The sequence below is a fragment of the Octodon degus genome, unplaced genomic scaffold (assembly GCF_000260255.1).
Source record: "Octodon degus isolate 3935 unplaced genomic scaffold, OctDeg1.0 scaffold00172, whole genome shotgun sequence".
Classification (NCBI taxonomy): domain Eukaryota; kingdom Metazoa; phylum Chordata; class Mammalia; order Rodentia; family Octodontidae; genus Octodon; species Octodon degus.
In genome coordinates, this window is record NW_004524748.1 from 2,455,597 (window position 1) to 2,466,339 (window position 10,743).

Genomic DNA, 10,743 nt, shown 5'->3' on the forward strand with positions numbered 1-10,743 from the left:
AAAAGAAAAGAAAAGAAAAGAAAAGAAAAGAAAAGAAAAGAAAAGAAAAGAGTATTTCCAACTATTAAAGATGATTTAATTCAAGTTTGGCCAGCATGGTGGTGTACCCTTGTAATTCCAGCACTTGGGACACTGAGGCAGGAGGATCAATTCGTGTTCAAGGCCTGCCTTAAGCTACAAAGTGAGGTCAAGACCAGCCTGAACTGCACAGTAAAAGTCTGTCTCAACAAAACAAACAAACAAAAAAAAGTAGGGTCAGGTATTAGAACTACATAATACAAATTCTAGTATTTTTAAGAAAAATAGAAAAGAATTCTAAGAAATGGAAAAGTATACAATCATTACAATATTTAAATTTTAGATAGTACTAAACCAATAGTATATTAATAATTTATACATTCATCTGAAAATTTGGCGATAATAAGTGAAGAGAATAAAATATATTAAAAGTATATTATATTCATGCTTAAATGTTACAAAGATTTTTAGAAAGTTTTGGTGTTAAGAGAAAACAAACATAGGGCCAGAGAGATGGCTCAGTGGGATAAGTGTTTCCTTGGCAAGGGCAAGGGCCTGAGTTCAATCTCTGGTTCCCCTTTACAAAAGAAAAAGAGAGAGAGAGAGAGAAAGAAAATAAACATAATATTTCTCTATGAAAAATATTTACATTCAATAAAATCATGTCTTCATTATCAGAGATATAAAATTCCACAAGCATTGGAAGTTTCAAATTTCTTGAGTAACACATGAATGGGAGGTGAAGACTATGAGAACTTTGGGCCTGGAATGTAGCTAAGTGGCACAGCGCCTGCCTGGCAAGTGCAAGGTACTGAGTTCAATACCCACTACAAAAAAAAAAAAAAAAAAAAAGACAATTTCAGACTTTACCAAAATACTTAGCATTGTCCTCTCCCACAGAATACTTAATTTTTGACTTTTGTTATTATAATGTTTGTAGTAGCTGTTTACATTCACTGTAGGGTACTGGTTCCTGAAGATACCACATTTTAATTGTTTTCCACTTCCATCTGCCATACGTTTATTTCCCAGCATCCGTGTATATCATTAGAGACATATAAGGAACTCACATTCCTTATAGTCCAAAATGTATCAGAGGAATACCGTAGCAAATCTTAAGTACATAGCATTAGTGTTCTACTCAAAGTTTCTTTGAAACATACTTTCCAGTCAATGGAAAGTGGCTGACATCAGTTAGCCCACTTGGCCCCAGCACCTATCAGAACATCTGGATTTTCCTCTGGAGAATCATCTGCTCTCCTCAGTCTGGAAGGGAACCACGCGTGCCTCCTCCACCGCCTTTGTCACATCCACTGCTCTGGGTGGGCACGCAACTCAAGACAGATTAGTCATATGCGCATTCAGAGAACACTGGGGCAAGTTTGCTGGTAATGCTCAACCCCACATGAAATCAAATTCATCTGGCAGGATCAACAAATACAAAGATAAACTTAAAAGGAAGCCACACAAAACAGACAAGAGCTATGGAGAAAACCAGATTTCAGATTCATGACTTGAGCCCCTGGATGAAGACAGCCTCATAAATCTGAGATTATTCAAGTAAAAGACGTAATTTTGTTCAATTGTAAGTCAGGCCCGCTCGGCTACAGTTGAGCTCCCTGTAACTGAAAGCTGAGTTTCCTTCCAGTCAAACTTCACGTCGTCTTGTGTGTGCTCTATGTGATTACAGCCTGCCATGAAATGTAACAGATTGCCCAGCTTCATCGGTGCTCCGGCGCCCATTTCTGAAGGTGAAAAGTCCCAGTTAATGTTCAGCCTCTTTGGCTCCAACAGATCCACACCACTCCTGGCCTGCAGAAGGCCTCCCTTCTGCTACATTCTTAAGTGACATTGTGTGTGTGTGTGTGTGTGTCTATGTGTGTGTGTGTCTATGTGTGTGTCTGTGTATGTGTCTGTGTGTGTGTCTGTGTCTGTCTGTGTGTGTGTGTGAGAGAGAGAAGAGAGAGAGACAGAGACAGACAGACAGACAGACAGACGGACAGAAACAGAGAGACACAGAGAGAGAATGTGTGCGTATAAAGAGAATCTTTTTTTCCTTGTATAAAGCCATTAGCCCCACTTGAGACTCCAATTTCATGACTTCATTTAACCTTCATGACCTCCTAAAAGCCCATCGGTATACGCAGTTACATTGGGGTTACAGTTACAATGGACTAGTGGGGGATGCATAGCAGCAAGAATTGATCTACATTATTGATAACCCTTCCACTGGCCAATAAATGACATTATTCACTTTTATATCATTAGTCTTTAACATTCTTTGCCCAAAGCAACTGCTCAGTAATTGATTCATGCATTAATTAATCACTTTATTGATAGGTATTATATGAAACCTGTTCTTGCAGAAAAACCAATAGTTATAATAGTGACATAAATATAAACACTGTAACTCAGAGAAATGTAAATGGAGTCAATATTAGAAGGGCCCTAACTGTGTCCAAACATTTTCCTGCTAAATAATTTTAAAACTACATACTACAATATGGTCAATAGGTATGAATGCTATGATTTGGATGCATTATCTCTGAGGTTAGGAAAAACTTGTTTTACAGATCAAATAATAAATATAGGCTTTGTGGGACTGAGGGGCTCCTGCACAATTACTCACCTCTGTCCTGTACTAAAAAAGTGGGTACTGGGGCCTGGGAGATGGCTCAGTCCAGTAAGTGCTTCCCTGGCAAGGGCAAGGGCCTGGGTTCAATCCCCGGTTCCACCAAAAAATAATTAAATTAAATTAAAAAGTGGGTACAGGTAATCGGTAAGCAAAGAGGGCAAAAAGAGAGGTACTTTTGGAATGATGTCCACTTCTTATTAACCTGATTGTTATTTAAGTCATCAACCCAAAGAACTGGGTATTTTGATTTCACCAATCACATGGATTTTTAACTTCCACACTGAGTAAACAAATAAGATGAATAATTACTAAAGTTCTGAAATTAAATAATATGAAAAGTCCTCTTGGTTTAATTATATAGCTTTGCATACTGTGCTTATTTTTATATCTTATAAAGATTCAGCCTGTAATAGTGGGGGGCGGCTGACGTGTGAGTCTCAAAATTTTGAGCCTAGTTTAGGTAAATATTGTGCCGAAAGGGGGTTGGGGGCCACGGCTAGGTACAGTATGGATGCCTGGGTTTAATCCCTAGTAAGAAAACTGAAAACTACCCAAACAAACAATCTTCCTTACAATATTCTGATATTCTGAATTAATATATACATTAATTACATATTAATTAATTAATATATATTAATTTATATATACGTTCATATATATTATATATATATATATATATATATATATATAGAGAGAGAGAGAGAGAAAGAAAATATAGCAGAGGCAACTTATTTTACTTCTGAAAAGTTTGATAAAATCCAAAGTAAAGTATGTTTTCTCTAACATAGATTTTTTGTTTTCTATGAGCATACTGAAGCAAGTCTTTTTGTTATGTGTAAGCAATGTTGTCAGAAAAACTGGTTAAAAGTGATACTTAATCCAGTTACTCCATTGGCCTTACTTTTTTCTCAGCACAGGAAGTTGGACTTATTGATTCTGAATGGATAATAACTGTTAATTCACTTATGTTCCTAGCACCACAGATGAGACACAAATTTACCTTTCTGTTAAATGCATACACCATGAAAAGTGATCAGAAACTTTTAAAATAATGTTATCCATAGAATATTTTTTTTGTGGAACCAGAGATTGAACTCAGGTCTTTGCACTTGCCAGACAAGTGCTTATTCTACTGAGCTATCTCCTCAGCCCCACAGAATACCTTAAAAATCTTGCCAAATAATATATTAGCTTTGCCTTTATAAATCTTTGCATAAGATGAAAAAACAAATCAAGACATACAAACTTTCATTTTGTTCAGCATTTAAAAATGCCATCCTTAGGGGCTTGCCTGATAGCTCAGCAGACTAAAGCACCTGCTTAGGCAGAGTACAGCGGCGTACTGAGGCGGTGATGGAGACTAGGCATGGTGGCACGCGCCTGTAATCCCAGAGTTTGGGAGGTTGAAAACAGGAGAATCACAATGAGTCCGATCTATGTAGTGAGACCCTGTAGACCCTGTCCTAAATAAGGAAGAAAAATAAAGCCATCCTTCTTGCCTTTAAAACACTTTCATCCATTCAAAAATATTGAAGTTTAACTATCCAATGTAAGAGAGATGGGCCAATTTCCAAGTGTGGGAACTAGGCCCTCTTTAGATGGAAGCCAAATAGAAACTCAACCCCAGTCTGGGTGGGCCTCCTGGTCATGCCTCACCCTTGTTGGTCATCACACCTGCAATGTCTCAGTGTGCCGCTATTAGATGAGTCATGAACTCCCGCAGGTATGCCTGAGCTATACATGCTCTGAAGAGCTATATTTTCCAACAATATATATATATATATATAACTTGAAGTGATCCACCTGTGTTCAGCCTCCCAAGAGCTGGGATTACAGGTGTGTGCCACCACACCCAGTCTCAATCGCCATTTCAGCATGCCCTGTGGCAGGACTGGCACGTCTATCATTATTAATATCAGCAAGTTGGCCATCTACAACTTGTACAATGTTCAAAGGCAGGCATCCTCCAGACATGGTCCCCAGTTTTGATGTTGGCCTGAAATAGTTTGTTCCACTGTGAAGATAAATTAGAAAAGACCCCAGGGCACGTGACCTCAGGGGCACACTCATGGCACCTGTCAAGTTGGCAGCATTGATGACGAATTTTGGATTAAATGTGGGCACATAACACAGCACATTAGCCTGGCTGAGCTTTTCCTAGGGATCAGAGTTCTCTGCCTCGGTGGTCTTCTTATTCCAAGCTCTAACCATATCTTCAGGCTTGTTGGCTTTGCCACTGGGCAAAAATCAGAAACAAAGACAGAAATGGTAACATACAACAGTACATATGTTACAGATTTAGAAAACAAGAATAGCTGATTAACAATGGTAGATATATGATCTATTTTAAGTGTTTGTGTTTTAATGTTAAGATCTTCAATGCATTTTGACTTTAGTTTGTGCTTGGTGATAGACCCATGTCTAATTTGTTTTCAGCATGTGAAGAGCCAGTTTTTCCAGCACCATTTTTTAAAGAGACTATCTTTCTTCCAGTGAACATGTTTGGCCCCTTTGCCAAAGATAAGGTGACTGTCACTGAGTTGTTATTAAGCTTTACCATTATTGCTTTTTATTTTACTGATCAGACAAAATGAACTTCAAAACTTTCATTCCTGATATTAATAACTCATTGCTCAAAATATACAAGAATTATGCCAGCCCACTCCCACTTGTTCAGCTAACCTCTTCAAAGTATAAGGAACAGGTTAAGTAGGAGTAACTACTTAATGAGTTCTCTTGGTAGTCAATTTGATAACAAAGATCCCCTAAACCATACCCTCCTCAAAAAAACAAAAAAAAAAAAAAAGTAAAAAACAGGTAACAAATTCATTGAAATGAATATTCAGATTCATCAAAACATAATTCTTAGTATTCATAGTCTTTAATAATGTAAGAAAAAGTTGAATTTACTGTGTAAGCCTTAGTAACACAGCATTAACAAAAAATAGGTCAAAATGAGAATACTTAAAAATATCAGTACTTAATAAAAATACATTTACTTGTTAAAAGTGGTTACTTTCATTCAATGCTTGTTTTGAATGTTTCTTAGTGTGTATTGCATTCACAATGTAATATTCTTAAATAATTTAATAAATACATCAACAGGATTATTTTTATTTTTTATTTATTTATCTTTTTGCAGTACCAAGCATTGAATTCAGGACCCTGTGCTTGCCATGCAAGCACTCATTCTACTGAGGCATCTCTTCAGCCCTTTATTTTTTATTTTATTTTTATTTTTTACTATGTTTAATTTTATTTATTTAGAAATGGAACCAGGGAGATGGCTCAGTGGAATAAGCGTTTCCCTGGCAAGCACAAGGGCCTGAGTTCAATCCCGGGTTCCACAAAAAAAAAAAAAAAAAGTGAGTCTTCCATCTGAAGATTTCAAATATTTGTGAGCTGGAGTCCCATGAACACTCCAAATGGAAATACACTGCTCACATATGTGATGAACCAGTGGCGATAATAATGATAATAATCACTATAAAGTACTTTGCATTTTTAAGAGGAAAGTTTATTCTTTCTTATTTTATTTCATTTTAATTTGAAGAGTGAAAACAGAAGCCAAAACAAATAGAAAAAATGACAGAAACAGGGTAACATACAACAATATGTATGCTACAGATTTATTTTAGACATTAATTTTAACAGGGAATCAACAAAAGACTTAATGAAAATACTACAGCTTTCAGTCTGCTAAAAGTCAGCTCTATTAAGTTTGTGTTACCCAAAATAAAAAGAACTCTAAGGAAAAGCAGAGTTTAAGAACAGGAACTCTTCACTGGGAAAGGTAGCTCTGGAGAGACAGACGTAGCAAGTGTGCCTGGAAAGAACAGGGACATTTTATGGACCAGTTAGGAGGTCATGGTCACTCAGGAGACTGAGTCGTGCCCATCAATACCTTACTAGACCACGTGATACTAATTATAGTATCTTACTCATTCCTCAGGAAAGCACGTAGACCTGATCATTCCAACTTTACCTTGAGGCCTGACCTTCAAGGGATGCACGTCTTGCACCACTGTAAGGTATTCTCATCTTCTGTACTGACTTCATGGAGGACCAAGCCCTATCTGACTGTCTATAATATTTCCACCTAACTTAACTATCTATAATAATTTGATTATAGCTTACAAAAATGCTGGCTATGTTAACATTCCACACCTGCAACAAACACATGATAAAACAACATAAAGGAGAAAACAGTTACTGCAGTTTGTATCTTCAGCAGCCTCAGTCCATGGTCTTCTGGATCAAAAGATCCAAAAATGGTAGAGAAAAAAAACCATGGCCCCGCAGTGTCAGAAGCAGATCACCTTGTGGCCCACAGAAGGAACAGAGGGAAAGAGCAAAAGAGGAGAGCTTTGGGGACAGATGTCCCCAGGCCACACACCTAGGAGCCAGTCCTTCAATGAAGCCTACTTCTCATTTGTCTTGCCTCCCACTAATGCCATTAAGTTGTTATCCCATCAATGGATGAGTCCACCTGAGGAACTGAGAACCACATGATCTAATCTCAAAAGACTACAGCTGGCAACCCAACCTTTAGCCTGGGAGTTCTAAAGAACATTTTAATCAGAAACTTATTTTCTTAACATATAATATTTTTATTATTTTGTTCAATGAATTTGTATCATATATCCTTATAACAAAAGATAAGTAAAACAGTGTTACTCAATACAGAGATTAAATGTCATTACTTCTCATTGTAGATTCAGTTGCTCTAAATTGTTCTATAACTTTTGCACTATTAGCAACTTACAATGATTTTCTAAAAGGACACAAAAGCTACCAGGAAATGAACTTTTCTCCAACTTTAACTCCAACTGATCTTGCTAAAAAGGTCACAGTGAATTCCAAACAAGACTTGATGAGTAAATTTATGTCACCTACTAGAACAAGAAGAGCAGTTTCCTCTTCAAATATAAAAAGTACTATCACAGCAAACAAACTGAGGAGTGAATTCAAATCCACATCTCTCTCTCTCTCTCTCTCTCTCTCTCTCTCTCTCTCACACACACACACACACACAAACACACACACACACACACACATTTTCAGATCAATATCAGGTTGAAGGCTAAAGTGAATGAGGAGATCCACATGAGTCATCTGATAGGTACTCATTTTTATCTCTATTAGGTGAAAAATTTAAAACTGACAATTATTTTCCCATTTATGAAGACTGGACTAGACTGTTGAGTAAGTCTTTTTAATTTTATTGTATGATTTGTACTGGGGATCAAACTCAGGATGTTGTGCTTGCCAGGCAGGCGCTTACACAACTGAGCTATATCTCAGACATAAGTTTTCTTTCAAACAACTAAGAATTCAAAATGATAGAATAGCCTATCATTCAAAATAGCCTAGGAGAGGGCCAGGCATGGCGACGCACACCTGTGATCCCAGCACATGGGAGGCTGAGGCAAGAGGACTACTGTGAGCTTGAGGCCAGCCTCGGTTACCAAGTCACCTCCTGGCCCACCTGAACTGTGTAGGAATACCTTGTCTCAAAAAGACAGAACAAACAAACAGAGCCTATAGAGGTTTTGTGTTTTGCTAAGCATTAAAAAAAAAGCACACATTAAAACAAAGAATACAACAGAAAGTTAAATCTTTCTACAAGTATTTACAGAAACTACAGATCTAACAAAAGGAAGGATCAAAAAAAAATACAAAAACAAAAACAAAGCAAACTTACTAGGTCCTGAGAGCATATATATATATATATAAAAAAAACAGTCTGAGAAAAATAAAATAGTTCTATAGCCTTAAACTCTAAATATGGCAAATTTAGATGTTTATTAATGGTAAATTAATCATAGATCTAAATCTTATTAACACAATACAAAATCCAAGAAGTACATTTATATGCTTGTTATAACATTTTATAAACTTGATTTTTCATTAATTTATAAGTGATTTTATATCATATGTAACTATGAAAAAGAATGCGTGGCAACATATTTATTACTATACATTTCCAAAATACATTCTAACTACAAAAATCCAATTGCAGGGAAATATATACAATAAAACCCAGTGTTCTTGCATATCATGCCTATTAAGTAGCATGCTGCCTGGTGGCTGGTTGTCTGCGTGGTTGGCCTTCCCAGTGCCGGCCGCCCCACACAGGGCCTTGCATGACTGAAGAGGCACTATATGACTGTTAAACGTGGCTACCTCTAAATGTGCTGGAAAACACAGGATATAAAAGAAAAACTTTGAAAAATGGCAGAAAGAAATGATTTTGAGGTCACAGGATACCTGGTTCTTATCATTTCTCTCCTACTTTCAAGGTATAAAACTATATAACAAATTACCACATGCATCTGGCCTCCATTTCCTCATCCATAAAATTGGAACGATATCTGGATAACTGGTTGGGCGAGGAGTAATTGGAATGATTATGTAAGATGCTTCACTGTGTCTGGCACATAGCGGCTATTAAGTGAATGGCATTTCCCTCCCTTGTTCATTACTGAAAGGCACTGATGTTTCATATTCTAGCCTGTTCTTTCTTCCCTGGAGAACAGAAACACAGTTCTTTAAAGACTCAGCTTCATCGACTTGAAAAAGGATAACTCAACATAGGAAAAGACTGTTCTAAAACAAAACAAAACAAAAAGCCCAAATGCAAATTATATCAGTGACTGATAAGAATGACAATGCAGACAAATCCTTGACTTTATTAACTTAGTGGCCCAGACGGAAATGTGTCTCATTCCAATTAGCGGAACAGAAAAGCAGCCAGTAAGGCTTTGCTTCACCTTAGAAAACTTTAGATTTAATTTCCTGATCCTTTAAAGCTGCTCACCAGAATCCTGCATTAAGTATAAAAGATTCCTTCTATTATATGTTTTATTTTTAATTGCACGTTTGTAAGGCTGGTATGAGGCCTGGAACACTTCAAGTCCAAGGGAAATGCAAGCGCTAAAGTAGGGAACAGGGCTTGCAGAATCCTTATAGCTCCCTCCAGCATGCGGAGCACCTTGTCCAAAAAGTAAATAGTAAGTGCAAACATTCAAATACATATTAGGCCAACAAGATCCCTCTAAACAAATTGCTACTGAAAGAACAGAATGAGTTATCACACACCATCATTTATAGAACAGAGTGTATGTATGTGAAGAGATAAGCAAAATGCCTTCTTACAGCATAGTAAAACTATAGGTCATAAAACTTACCTCTAAATATTTTTCCTTTAGCAGTGTTATAGCCTCTTAGAATTTCCAGCAATTTCTGGTTTCTCAGCTCACGAAAATATACGTATAATCATATGTGTAAAATTTTGTATGCAACTACTACTTATGTATATTAACAATTGCACTCTAGCATGAAGTCTTTAAATTTGTGCATTATTAATAATTTCAGCATGATACGATTGCTATGTCAATAAAAATATATGACTGTGCAAAACTAATTGTATCATCACTCATACAGAATTTATCTTTGAATTTATGGTCTTACAGTCCTTTAAAATCCACCATATAATCAGCAATATCAAAATAAGAAACTTTGACCTCCTTAGCTAAACAGTAATGCCTCCATGTAACACAAGGTCATAACGCTGCAGCCTACTGAAGGGTAAGGAGGTTACCCTTACATTCTTTTTTCATCATCTCTGCAAAATCATGAACTTCTTTATATTCTAGTTGCTTCCTATAAATTGAGAATGATAACATCACCTCTATGGGGAACTTCAAAAATTAAATTATAGTTTCATTTCAATATGGTTGAACAGGCAATTATTACCATATTTATTGTTAGTCAAAGATTGTAAGAATGGTACTGTAAATTGATTCATACATATACAAAAATAAATAAAAGTGAAATTGATTATAGAGACATCATTGATTAGTAAGAAAAAACACTATGACAAAACATAGGAATTAAGACGTCATACACTGCATATGTAATAGTAAGAAATGCACTGAAGAGTTTATAGTTATACTGAAAAAAAGTAATAACTATTTATTTGAACCTAAAAGTCTTAGCAGCCAGGGAGAGAGCTCAGCAACAAAAGCGCCTGCCTGGCAAGCCCAAATCCTCAGTTTGATCTGGTAATAAATAAATAAATAAATAAA